This window comes from Carassius gibelio, chromosome A1 (genome assembly GCF_023724105.1).
Source record: "Carassius gibelio isolate Cgi1373 ecotype wild population from Czech Republic chromosome A1, carGib1.2-hapl.c, whole genome shotgun sequence".
NCBI lineage: Eukaryota > Metazoa > Chordata > Actinopteri > Cypriniformes > Cyprinidae > Carassius > Carassius gibelio.
The window spans coordinates 25,319,057-25,332,419 of record NC_068371.1 but is presented as its reverse complement, the minus strand read 5'-3'; positions in this window follow the sequence as shown (position 1 = coordinate 25,332,419).

Here is a 13,363-nt window from a genome sequence, read left to right as displayed (position 1 = left end):
ACACACTGTGAAGGGCAGTGCTGTGAGTTCAAGTCATGTATGGTGTGCCTAAAAAACAGCAGTCATGGTCACTGGGCTCTTACTTTGACAAACGTTGCCCCCCAAATCCACTCTGCAGAGAATACGCTGGTGAGACCTCTCTGACAACAGTACTACATGGGTTAGTGCCAGTGTGCCAAGAGCTCCAATTACCCAGCAACCCCTCTCTCCACAGCCTGCTTCATCTCAGTCCCAGTGACCTTTCCCAACCAGCCTGGTTCCTATGGAAAAACGTTCTGGTTTTGGACCACTGCCATTTCACTAACTCTCTCTCTCTCTTTCCCAGTTTCCATTTATCCCCCCTGGAGCTCCAGAGACCTAAGGGCCATAAAATAAGTGAGGAGTATGATGTGAGCTTTTTATAATCAGCTGACGTGACAAACTTGCCCTGCAGAGAGCACGCGCTTTAATTTGGTCCCTTGCATGGTACACAGCCAGCGGCCTGCGCTGGCTCGCTGATGCGTTCATTTGAAACTCTCTACAAACGCTTGATGCAGCAGTCATTATGGACAGATAAAACTGGCGGCTCATATACAGAGCTGATGGCACACCGGGAGGCAAGAAGCCAGAGGGACGAGTAAGGAAAGTAAATAAAACCAGAAATTCAGGGACCACACAAACACTGCACTTTGAAGGAGGAAAGAGTGATTGCTTGCATAATGCCATAGTATTTTAAATAAAGTGCTGCAGAGAGTTTTGGAGTGAGCTTAAAATTGTGAGTTTGGTAAGAAGTGTAAAAAAGAAGAAAGCAAAATAAAGCTTGGAGCATTCAAGCAGATGCCGTTCATTCAGCTTGTAAAGTATAAATAATTTTGCATGCGGCACATTGTGAAACAGAGTGGAAAAAGTGAGAAATAGGCATATTTCATTTCATACAAAAGAATTCACATCCTTTGCATAATACACAACAATTAATCCCTTGCCAATATGGACCGCTGCTCTGAACCTGAGAAAGTCATCCAAGCATGAATGGACACAGCATTACTCTGCATGCATGCAAAAATACACAAACATTCATAAACAAATATTCCACACATACACATTCAGGTGAGAAATGTGGAGTCTGAACTTGATGTTTCTGTCTCTCACTCTAACCTGAACTCGACCTGCTCATCCACAAATGTTGAGGTTTGCCCAGAGGTTACTTTTCACCGATCTGTCAACTTAACAAAGATCTCAGTTATTCATTTAATTATCAACTAAAAAAAAAAAAAAAAAAAACTTTATCATTACTTAAGAGTTGTAATTGAGGTTTCAGTTATGTTGCATTTGGGTATAAAATTTGTCTCAGCATTTCTTTTAGGAATTCCTCAAAATGTTTAAAATAAATAAATAAATAAATAAATTGTGTATAATAAGAATGGAGAGCTAAAATGAAAGATAACCAGAGATAATCTGGTCCTGGATAATTTTTACAAAATCACATCCATTTCTCATCTTGAAAAATATATATTTAAATAACCATGATAACTGAATATACATATTAAAATGTATTTTAATTGAATGCAGACGTTGATATCTGTGCAGAGTTTGAGATATTTTATAAAGGCCTGGAAGATCACTCAAGGAACAACTGATAATTTAATGGATTTTATTAAAGGGGGGGTGAAATGCTCGTTTTCACTCAATATCCTGTTAATCTTGAGTACCTATAGAGTAGTACTGCATCCTTCATAACTCCAAAAAGTCTTTAGTTTTATTATATTCATAAGAGAAAGATAGTCTTTACCGATTTTTCCCGGAAAAACACGACCGACAGGAGGCATGACGTGTGGCCGGAGCTAAAGAATCACGAGCGCCAGTAGGCTTTTGCGTTTAGAGCGTTTGGAAGCTGTGACATTACACAGAGCCGTTGAAAAACATATTTAACGGCTCTGTCATTACCTTGAGGAAAAAAACATCATCCAAAATAAGTCAGATTCAGCCGTTTATTTATGATCCAGAATCAGATCCCGAGGCTGAAACTGAACGAGAGCAGCAGCAGCAACGACTCGCTCCGAGCGGGGCTCGAACCCGAGTCTCCGATGGGAGGCGGACGCACTAACAAGGAGGCAGAGATATTTGAAGCAGTTTTACTCACCGCCTGCGGTTCCAACACACGATCGTGACCCTTTTTCGTTGGGATTGCATCATCATTAAGAAATAAACGATACGCAAATCCGTCGTTAAACCTGGCCTTGTTTGTAAAACAAGCATCTTCGAAATGCAGGGAACAAACACATACACTTGCACAACTCCGTTGATGCTCTGTAAAAATAAACTCCATCCACTGGTCCCTTAATGCTGTTTTTCTTTGGTAATCTGTGCAGGGTTGTCTTTCCCTGGCAACCAAAAACACACTCATTTTGTGATTTGCGATGCTCTCGCACTGATCAGTGAATGCCTGTTGTGCTCTCAGTGCTCTGCTATATGGGAGCGCGCGCTCTTCCGGCAGAAGTGCCTTAGGACCCATATAAGGAAATTCCGCTCCATCTAACGTCACACAGAGCCATACTGGAAAAAAAAAAACGTAACTTGTGACAAACCGGAAGGAGTATTTTTGAAACAGAAATACTCCTTCAAACGTACAACTTAATTTTTGAAACTTTGTCCATGTTTAGCATGGGAATCCAACTCTTTAACAGTGTAAAAAAACTCAGTATGCATGAAATAGCATTTCACCCCCCCTTTAATGATTTTTCCACTAATAAATATTTACATATTTATGGGCATTTACACTAGTGGTGGAAAGAATACTATGAAATTGTACTTAAGTAAAAGTACTGAAAAATAATATGACTCAAGAAAGTCCTCCAATGCAATGTTAAATGACATAGCTTGTATCACAATAAAGAATTTTATAAAGAATATTTTCTGTCTCACTGTGATAAGAAGCAACATAGAACCACAGAAGCTAACTGTTTTAAACACGACTAATGTTATATAGTTATTTTGGAGCAAACACAATATCAGTTTTATAAATTGTCAAGTTTGACGCTATGTTAAACAAACATACTACCTATGCCTGTTACCAGGAGAAACTGTTTTATAACTAATTTTGAAAAGTGCCTTCACCTATACGATTATGTGGTTGTTTAAAGGCGGGCGTACACGGTGCGATTTTTGCTGTCGTACGAGTTCGCATGCGATTTTTTTCAATCGTGTGGAAATCGCGTATGCTCGTATGGTCGCGGTTCGTATCATTTGCGATGAAATTACGAGCCGAGCAGAGTGGCTTAGGAGCACTTTCCGACCTCCTGATCATTTTTAAACATGTCTTAAAAGTTTGTGAGCTATCGGTTTGAATTTGTGACATTGGTGCGGTTGAATGAGCTGATTTGTTGATTTATGTGAAGTTGACCAATCACGAACTAGGAAAACCAGAGAAGAAGAAAGACGAAGACGGCAGTGCCACGGCGAATGTGGACTATTTATATTGACCAGGAGGATAAACTCGCTGAAGTCTGACAGGACCAGCGAGCGCTGTATGATGTTTCTAGCAACGAGTACCATGCTTTTTAGTTCTCTCTCTCTCCCTCTCTCACTCACACACGCATAAGTAGTTAACAGCGACTCTCCATAGACGTAACGGTATTCTATGCTGTATATCCCCATACACTACCTCTATCCATGACGGAAAATGCATGTTTAAAATTTCTATTAAACACCGTATGGATTTTTCTAAAGCCATTTGGTTTATGAGGGCACAGTAATTGTCCCCACAAACCGTGTTTACATTGTAATACCTATTTTTTCAGATATTTATAAACCATATACAAGAACACATATACACACACACACACACACACACAGGGTGACCAAACGTCCCAGTTTCCTATTGCTGAAAAATAACATAGCGTAGGCGTAGGAAACAGTCACGGCTCGTATCAATATTTTATATGCAGTTATGAGAGAGGGAGGGCAGTTATATTAGGCGCGTTCGACTTGAAGCAGCGCTGCACAGAATGATCGCATGTATGACATCAAAGTCGAAAGAGCGATTCGAATGCATTGGATATGTGTGCTCTCTTATTGCTCTCGCGGTACTTTAATGTCATACAGTGATCCATCTGTGCATGCAGCGGTGCTTCAAGTCGAACACGACTATCAACTTCATGCGATTGCTTCTGGAATTCGCGGGTTGTAAAATCGTGTCGTATATCATCTCGTCCGTACGATTTTCAGATAAACTCACTCGTGCCGTGTGCGTGGACATACGATCTTCCGACCAACCGAATTCGCCCCGTGTACGCCCGCCTTCAGGGAGGATTTAAAAGAAAAGAAATGGTTTGAAACACTGTGAATTGGAATGTGCCAGTAAAAAAAATAATGTGGTGTATGGGTAAGGTTGGGCATTGTTTGAATTTGTATGATTAAGATTCTTGTAAATTTGTAATTTTGATTCCAATAAGGTAAATAATAAATAAATAAATAAGTAAATAAATAAATATAAATCATGTTTAAATGCCCATGTGCTCACACATCCAAAACACGCACCCAGAAAAAGTGATTTTAAATGCATATGACTGACAGATAAAACATGGTTGATCTAGGTAGGTAGGTAGCTTTTATTGTCATTCAACTGCACATACAGAGTGCACATGAACGAATTTCTGATCAACACTGGCTCATAAATTCTAAACTAAACACATACCACAAAATCAGTAGCTATAATAACTGCAACAGTGTTCATTTAAAAGAATATAACACTAAAAGGAATGACAGCAGCATATAAATATTAAATATGGCACATAGTAATTAGCAGCATCTAAAACACATTATTGCACTTATTAAGCAGCAGCATATAGCACAATTATTGCACATCATAAAAAGTACTGTTATTTCAATATCCGCATCTAGTTCATATAAGACTCACTACAAAAATATTCAGTGAAATAAAATGTTCTGAGTTCGAAAGTCTGATTGCTTTTGGAAAAAAGCGATTACAGAAACATACAATTCAGCAACCGAATGCTGCAAAACCTTTTTCCAGAAGGCAGCATTGTAAACAGTCCATAATGAGGATGGGTGAGGTCTTTTGCAATGTTTTGAGCACAAGTCAGACAGCGTATTTGTGCGAGGTCCTGGATGGAAGGCAGTGAAGAGCCAATGATCTTTTCGGCTGTCCTCACCACTCTCCATACAGACCTCCATTCAGAGGCTTTACAGTCCCCAGACCATACAGAGATGCAGCTGATCAATATGCTCTCTATAATGCCTTTCTAGACAGTACTGAGGAAGGGAGAGTGAAGGTGTGCTCTTCTCTTCCGATAAAGACAAAAAAGACGCTGTTGTGCACGGTTCACTAAAGAGGCGGTGTTAATGGTCCATGTCCAGCTATCTGTGATCTGCAATCCACAAAAACTTGATACAACTGACTACTTCCACCGCATTGCCATTGATGATAAGTGGTATGTGCCTGTGCTGCTTTTTCCTGAAATCAACAATGATCTCCTTTGTTTTTTTCTAAATTCAGGAGCAAGTTGTATTGCACCAGTCCACAAGCTGTCTCATCTCCATCTGTCCGTTATCATCCCGAATGAGGCCCACCATTGCCGTGTCCTCCGCATACTTCACAACGTGGTTTGTACTGAATCTGGCAGGGCAGTCCTGGTTCATCATGGTGAATAGTAATGGGCTCAGGACGCAGTCCTGAGGGGAGCCAGCCCAATACTGGAGGTGTGTTTTCCCACCCTCACAAACTGAGGTCAGTTACACAAGGGGGTACCCAGGCCTAAAGCTCCCAGTTTGCTTACCAAATACTGGAGGATAATTGTTTTGAATGCAAAGCTAAAATCCACATATAGCATTCGCACATGAGTGTTCTTCTCCTCCAGATGGGCCAGGCTCAGATGGAGTACAGAGGATATAGCTTCCTCTGTGGAGCGGATGGGTCGGTAAGCAAGCTGGAAAGGATCAATCATAGGAGGGAGTCTTTAAATTATGTGGTCCTTCACCAGTCTCTCGAAGCACTTCATCATTATAGATGTGAGTGCAACCAGACGATAATCACTGAGGTATGTTATTGTGGATTTTTCGGCCACTGGTATTATAATAGCAGTCTTAAAACAAGATGGAATGACAGCCTGATCAAGTGAGGTGTTAAAAATGTCTGTTAGGACAGGAGCCAGCTGGTCAGTGCATTCTTTCAGCACCCATCTTGGAATATTATCAATAGCCACTGCCTTTTGGGCGTTTACTTTTTTCAGGGTCCTCCGGACGTCAACTGTGTTAAGACTAAATACGTAAATATGTATTAAGTTCATTAAGGAAATATTTATTTTTCCTCACAGGGTAGTGGAGCAGAGGATCTGAAGTGAGGTCGGGGAACTGCCTTGAAAGCCTATTTGATGTCAGTATAGGCTAAACCCAGTCTTTTCCCCTGGTGGCAAAATCCACATACTGATGGAAATGAGGGAGAACTGTCCCAATGTTAGCCTGGTTAAAATACATGAGAGTCTTGCACATCACTGATGGAACGGTAAAGCACTTCCTTACTTAGGATATAGACTGCTTTGATGATAATAGTTGTAAATTCCCTAGGCAGGTTAAAAGATTTGCATTTCATAGACAAAAACTCTACATCCAGAGAACAATGACTTGAGACCACTGCGGGATTGTTACACCAGCTGTTGTTTTTGTAAATGCACAAATCGCCACCCCATGATTTTCCACTGAGAACAGAGCTCCTGTCTGACCTGTATATGGTTAGCCCCTCTAAACTCACTGCATCATCTGAAACAGAAGGGTTTAACCATGTTTCTGTCAGAATTATAGCACAACAGTCTCTCTTCTCCCATTTAGTTAGGTCTAGCTTCAGATAGTCCAATTTATTCTCAACGGAGTGGACATTAGCAAGCAGAATGTCACTCTTTGTGAAGTTTTGCATGTGTCACAGCTGCAGTTTTTAGCTAATCTGTGATGCTACTTGAGGGCAATTCTGTGAATTTGTGGACTATGCTTTAATGCTGAGTGGTTCCCCTTTCACTGTAGGGGAGGTTGAAGAGGAGGCCAAGGAGCTTGATCGGCAATGGACTCCAGCATGTCCTACACTGGCCACAAGCTCACTGTTTCTAGTGTCTTCCACACTCCAGAGCCTCAACCCATAATGACTGAAGCCCAGAATCTCTCCACAAGATGGCCACTAACCCAGAGCCTCTCTTCAAGATGGCCTCCAGTCCTAAATCTCTCCACAAGATGGCCACCAGACCAGAGCATCTTTGTAAGATGCATCATGGACATCATTCCAGAGTCTTCAGCTGTCAAGGATTCCATCCAGTGTTCTCGGTCATCATAAACGTTGCACCTGAAAACGTTGCAGTGCCCAAGCAACATAGACTGACGTCAGTGCTAGAAGCAGTCATCCAGGTGGCCTCACTACTCTCAAGCCTGGCCATCTCAGAGGTTCTGGCACCCTCCATTGCTCTTCCACTAATAGATATCACTAATGGTATACACACTTTCGGTAGTACTTCCAGTCCACACGTCTGCTCCAGTCCATGAGCCTGCTCCATAGCTCACTCAAGCCTTAGAGTTCAGTCCTGTGTCCGGTGCCAATCTGTGAGTTCCCTGCCTGTACTGTCTCAACCACAGAGGACGCCATGGAGCTCCTGGCCTGTTCTGTCACAACACAGCAAAGGAGGCCATCCCTGAACTCTCTGCTTGTCCTGTCATGGAAAAATGGAAGCTGTCTCTGACCTCCCAGCCTCTCCTGTCATGGCCATGGAGGCCGGCTCTGAGCTCTCAACCTGTCCTGTCATCACCGTGAAAGTCATTCCTGAACTTGCTGAATGACCTGTTATGGACACAGGGGCCATTTCTTACTCCTATGTGCTCTTTTATTGTCTCTCTTCTGCTCCACTTTGGTGGACATCTGCTCAGCCTGGGCAATCTTGGTGGTACTCTGAACCATCAGCTCCAATGAAGTGGTCCTTAGGTCCATCAGCTCCTCCCTGGTGGTCATCTGCTCCCCAAGTTGAGCTTTGGTCCTATCTGCTCTGCTGTGGTGGTCATCGACTCCGATGTATGGATCTCCAGTTCCATGTTGACAAGTTGACAATTGCAGAATAATATAACTAATTAGAGGATAATTTATGTAAGGACAAAACAACAGGGGTGTGTTCACATTCACAGTTCTAATGCCTTACTAAACGCAAAAAGAGAGTGCATTGTTCAATTTCTTCTATTCTGAAGCATACAATAGAAAATGGTTTGACAGTAGCATCAGTCATTACATTCAGAGAGTCTTTTCTATTTTAAGATTCTAAAACAGTACATTTGAAAAGCAAAACATGCACGCAAATTGAATCGTGTCCTCTTATACAGTGAAAAAGAAACGGGACATGAAAAAAAGGCAGGGCATAAAAATACTGGGTCAGTTTAAATAAAAACACTACTATTGTGACAGTTTATGGCTGGGAAATAAGGTTTAACTGTGAACATATCTGAACTCGAAAACTAACAAAAGTATTTCTCCTGTCACCTATTGTGCTACTGTATACCTGTGCCGATGCACATTTTCAATCACATTGAGTCCTTAACCATAAGCCTTTCCTGAACCAGAACCACAGCCTGACAATAAAATGGCCTAATTCACTGCTAAATAAATTAAGAAATCAATTGAGCTTCCTTACAGTAAATGTTAAATGTATGCAAAATGTATCCCAACATAACAGTTTTACATACATTAAATCATTATCCCGTCCTGTCATTTTGAGAAAATAATGATAATAATAAAATATGAAAGTGCAACAGGCAGCAAGAAATTTTGCATTCATGGCATTCAAGCTCAAAGTAAGTAAGAAATGCTGTGATAAAATAATTTTGTGTGCAAGCGGTGCAAGGAAAATATAAATTGTTTAATTCAAACAACTTAAAATCAAATCTGTGAAACATGAAATTACTGTACCTGACCTCCTCAAGGGAAAATTATTCAGTCTGAAAAGGACTACTGATTGTAATTGTATTATTAAATGTATTCATCTGCTAAAAGTTACATTATTTCAAAGCTAACAGACTGTTTCGATCTCTGCATCTTCAAAGCAAAAAAAATAAAAAATAAAAATAAAGTTAGCACTATTCCAGAGTCCTCTATCAAGCTCAATATGAAGAATCGAAGGATCCGCCAACAGCACAGCTATATCAACATTATTCAAAAAGATGGATACAGTGCCAGGATTCTCACCCTTAATGAGGACAGAATGATACATTTGCATGATCCTCTTCAATGCCTTAAGAACAGAAAGAAAGAAAGAAAGTGGGAAAGAAAGGATCTTTAGATATCAGAAAGAGCCATCCTTTCCTGCCCTTTCATTCTTTCATGTCTTTTCACTCACTGGCATCTGGCCTCACAAAATGACAGAAAGCCTCTTGATATGGATGATAATTTGACTGGTGTGTGATGGGGGATTTGTGTTTTACTCAAGATAGATGGAATTGTTTCCTGGGGATCAAAGCCACACCGTCTGAGAGTGCAAACTCGTTCTCGTCACGTCACATAGTCATGCCAAATGCAGGAGTGGGTTAGATCAATGGTGGTGGAGCAGGATGATTACACATAATAGCACGGCTTTTGAAACGGACAATGCACAAGCCAACACCGGTGAGTTTGTCTGCCCATCAATTTATGAGCTTATTCCATATTCAATTTTGTTGGGCACTAATCTCTGACAGTCAGAACTTCTGACGCATATGACATACAATCGCACCCAAATATGCTTTTTGAAGTGGGCGAGTTTGCAACACCAAAATAACTCCTCGCAAATCACATTTAAGGAATTTGGGACAATTACACACCTTAACCTTCCACAATTACACTTTTCTGACCGTTTACGTCCTTGGTTGGGAATCAATTCGTCGTAATAGGCAAAGAGTCAAAACAAGTTAATCTATGGCTCAATCAATCTAAATCGATATGAATGCTGCCTGAGGGTAAAAACATTATCTGAACAGATACGGCCAATTATACCTATCTCACTGCATGCTGCCATGCTCCAATCAGGTAGGCATGCTCCATAAAGGCACGGAATATACCTGTTCAATTTGAGGCTTCCACTGTGGTGAATGTTAGATGATGAGAACATTCGAGAACCGTTTTGGCAAGGCGAGCGTGTCAGGCCTAGTTATGGGAATGACAGTGACATGGGGTGGCATTATAACTGACGTGCTGTCATAAGAGCTGCTCCAGTATGGCAGTGAAGCCACTGGTGCTGGAGGGTCTCAGTAAGTGGAGAAACTCGGGTATGGTTTCGCCCACCCAGAAAGCAGTAGCCTTACTAAAAGACGTCCACATATCGTCACTTGGCAGCAGAGGTACACATACTGGGTGGCTCATTATCGAAAAAGTGGCCGTCGGAGATGAAACGCAGATGGTTGCTTCTCCTCCTCGTTATGGTTCCCAAACTCGCAAAGTTGCCATTGATTTATCTTGCACATAATGAGAAAATTGAAAACCAAAGCAAAACAAGTTATCCTTCCATGTCTGGCTTCGTTTTTTTTTCTCACCACGTCTCTTTTTTACATCCACACATTCTGTATATTGGTGTTAATGAGAGCAAGGCCACCTTGAGTGGTGAGTTATGTAAAGTGGTGCATTTCTTTAAAAACTCTTTTTCTGAATGGTGGGGGCTGGGAGAGAAAGAAAATGAGCCGAGGTACAGTTGTTTACAGTGCACAGTTTGAGTTCAAACTGCTGCAAGTCTGATTTATGCTCGATTACTGAGCATCAGAAGAGAAGCTGAGCATAACGTGTGATGATAAACACCAGAGCAGCTCTTCCCGCTCTAATTGTGTGGGGTGCCAACCACAAAATGCATTAAGATTTGTCAATCCCAGTCCATCTCTGTGATCATTAAACCTGTGCAAGTGCATTATGGGATGCTGGAGAAGAACAATGCAAACTGTATCGAGATCCCTCAAGAAACCTAGTTTGACATTTAAAATGAACACAAATTCTGTCAACAAATGCTGACCCAAAAAATGATTATTTACTTACTCGACTCCCATTTTGAAAATAGGCATTCTGAAGACACTTTTTCATCCAATATCAATGAATATTAGTTTAGTATCATTGGGACACTATTGATATATATCTAGTCTTAGAAATTTTGTCATGTATTTTTGTGATTTATATTAGTTTTTGTTTGTTTGTTTTTGTCTTTATGGAATATATTTATTTTTAATTCAGTTTTAGTTATTGTATTACATGAAGCTAGACTAAATTAAAATGTCAGTTAAAAATTATTACAAGAAGGAAAATATTTTTGAAGGATTTATTTTTAGTAACCATAATAATCCTGCAATGAAGCGGTCCTGAATGTTTTAAGATTCTATAAAGGACTCATCATGAACAAGCACCCGAATTAAGCCATACAATAGCTCTGTGTGAGGAACAGACAAAAAAGTAGAATAATCACTAATATATTTCCCCTTCATATCACTTTCATATCATTCAACAGTCACTGAGCTGAACAGAGAATCAGATAAGTCTGATTTGAGAATGAATTTTATATAATGCTTTCATAAATTATATAAATCAGATCATTGAAAAGATCAGTCAGTCAAAACATCAATTTGCTCATGAACAGTACATTACTATATCTCTAATGAACTCATTTAAACAAATGTTAATTAAATAAAATATTCCTGTCTGACTGTTGCATGACTTAAAATAGAAGTTATAGTGCTTTTACTTCCTTTTTGAGGTTTCAAAGATTCAGTCTCCAATCATTGTAAAGTAATGCAAGCAAGCATAGAAACCAATGCATTTAATGAAACATGCAATGATGCATTTAATGAAAAAATAAATAGCATTAATAGATTCAGATTCAGAATAACATTGTGGTGTGTAAATGAAGACAGAATCTGCGAGACTATGTAACTGAACAAAGCACTTTTTTGCAAGTTTGCATGTGGCTAAAAGAGCAGCTGATGGCCTTTCAAATTCAGCCTCCCTTCCGTGTTCTTCCATACTCCCAAAACAGGCAGACACCATGCTGCTGGCCCATCTCCCCAGCTCTGAGATGCTCTCTCTTATTAGTCATGGCTCTGACAGTGACCTCACGCATGCACACACACACACTAGGGTTCAGAGCAATTAGCAAGGTCAGACTTCTAACAGAGGCTATGGCCAGAGTAACCAAGCATGGTTCACAGGAAGCAAGAGAATGGAAGACATTGGGGGGATGATGGCAAAATTTTGGCATAACGCTGCCTAAGATGCACAAACAGCAGACTGATGGTGACAGGGTGTGAGAAGGAAAAAAGACAGATACACTAGCCCCTGGGTGGAAGGATACAGCACAACATGCCTCTACAGAGGCTCACGGGCAGATGGCCTTTAATTGGAGGGAAATCCCAATTTATTGGCCCAAAGATGCCACTGGAAACTGAGCATAAAAACAAAAAGCAAGCAAGGGGCCTTCAAAGGCACAGATGCATATGACCGCATGCAAAGGGTAGTTGAGAAAGGGTCATGTGCTGCACATGTAAACAACTAAATACAAGTGCAAATGCACATGTAAATTTCCAGAACATCTCTGCATCACTCCAAATAAAAAAGTCCCATTTGGTGCTTCCATATCTTCTCTTACTCTCCCTCACTTTCACTAAGAGGAATGGGTGACATGAGTAAAATGGAATTCTCCCTTTTTCCCCTATGGCACTTAAGACACAGAGGGCAGGAGGCAGAATGATGGTTTCATAAAGTGAACTGTCTACCCAAATGGAGAGGAAGGATAGCATAAAGTCAAGCTGACACTGACAGTAACTCAATCCACCCCTCTCACACATGCACACACACACACACACACACAAAGAACAGGGGGAAAAAGTCTACACTGATGCTCATTTAGCCCTACTGGGCCCAACCCCTTTGGCATTTTCATTAACTGTGCAGGACCTCATTTGTGATTGTTGAACGGAACACTCTTAACAGATACCCTGCCTGTCTCTTTCACGTCTGTTCTCTGTACATGAAAGTGCAGAGTGCGAATTACCCATCGTCCAATTGATGCCGATAACAGAACATTGAGACTCTGTGCACATTGCTTACATTGTGAATTTACAGAGCCTGTTTTAAACTGAAGCTTCCCTCTTACTGTACATACAGTACTGTACATACAATGCAGTACATGTCCAAAAAAGACTGACCTAGTATCTAGGGGTGCTATGATTGATCGACTATCGATCACTATCGGCCGATAATCACATTGATTGATTAGTGGTCTCTAAAAAGGCAGATCTCAAGCTGATGACACTACCGTAAGAGGTTTGGCATAACATGCAACTGCACTGTCTCAGTCTCTGTTCGGTGTAGGTGAAATAACTATAATGCTGAAGCTGAGGT